Raw genomic sequence first — 1,180 nt, forward strand, 5'->3', positions numbered from 1 at the left:
AACCAGAAGCTAACTTTACCCCTGACCTAAAACCTCTGCTGGAAGAAGCACGGCAACGAGCACGGGCAAGGTAAGATTTGCGGGTTAAAGGTAAGTGTTTTAACTCCCGCGCGTTTTTGGCCCGATTTTTGCTCTGCCAGTTTCTTGCCATGCATCGAGGACGCTGCATCTAGAGGGGGGATAGTTGTTGTATTCCGCTTCTTAAATCTGGGTCCAAACTGATACATTTTCTGTCTAATTTTTCCTTTCTCGCTTGGCGCGGTTACTGGACAAGTTCGCTGGAACTAACTGAATTCCAACTGCCTATTTTGCCGCTTTTCTGTCAGATCTTTATGGCTCCGACCTCTGGGTCAGACGGCGAGCGGGAAGCTGTCATGGATGCCAACAAGTAAACGCCGCCTCAGGCGGAAGTCCATACTTGCAGAAGTATGGGCGGGGGTCGTAGCACAGGCTACGACTGGGACGCTGGTCCCTGGCTCGCGGAGCCCCGTCATCGATTGGAAGCATGGATCAACGGTACGCCATTCCGGACTGGACCGCGCCATTTCGGAATTGGCTGTACGATTCATGGGATGGCCGCATCCTCCGCTATTTAAGCGGGTGAAACTCTTCCAAATCGGTGTCTTCCGACGCCACCATCCAGTTGTGGTTTAGTAAGATACAACACACATACAACCCGACGTTTTGCATGCAAACCCCACCTTCATGCCTGCTGCATACACAACCAAGCAGCTGCTGGCCTATGAGTCCACAACATTGTAGCCTCCCTTGCCATTTCCTGCTCTCCTCAGCCAACCCTTGCCCCCCTTGACCTCTCTTGCTCTCCTCTGCCATCCCTTGCTCTCCTCTGTCCTCCTCTGCCATCCCTTGCGTTCCTCTGTTCTCCTCTGCCATACCTTGCCCTCCCTTGGCCTCTCATGCTCTCCTCTGCCGCCCCTTGCTCTCCACTTCCCTCCTCTGCCGTCTCTTGCTCTCCTCTTTCCTCCTCTGCCCTCCCTTGCCCTCCCTTGCCCTCCCTTGCCCTCCCTTGCCCTCCCTTGCCCTCCCTTGCCCTCCCTTGCCCTCCCTTGCCCTACTCTGCCCTCCCGTTCCCTCCCTTGCCCTACTCTGCCCACCCTTGCCCTCCCTTGCTCTCTCCTGTCCTCCTCTGCCATCCCTTGCTATCCTCTGCCCTCCTCTG

This window comes from Volvox carteri, assembly GCF_000143455.1.
Source record: "Volvox carteri f. nagariensis unplaced genomic scaffold VOLCAscaffold_4, whole genome shotgun sequence".
Classification (NCBI taxonomy): domain Eukaryota; kingdom Viridiplantae; phylum Chlorophyta; class Chlorophyceae; order Chlamydomonadales; family Volvocaceae; genus Volvox; species Volvox carteri.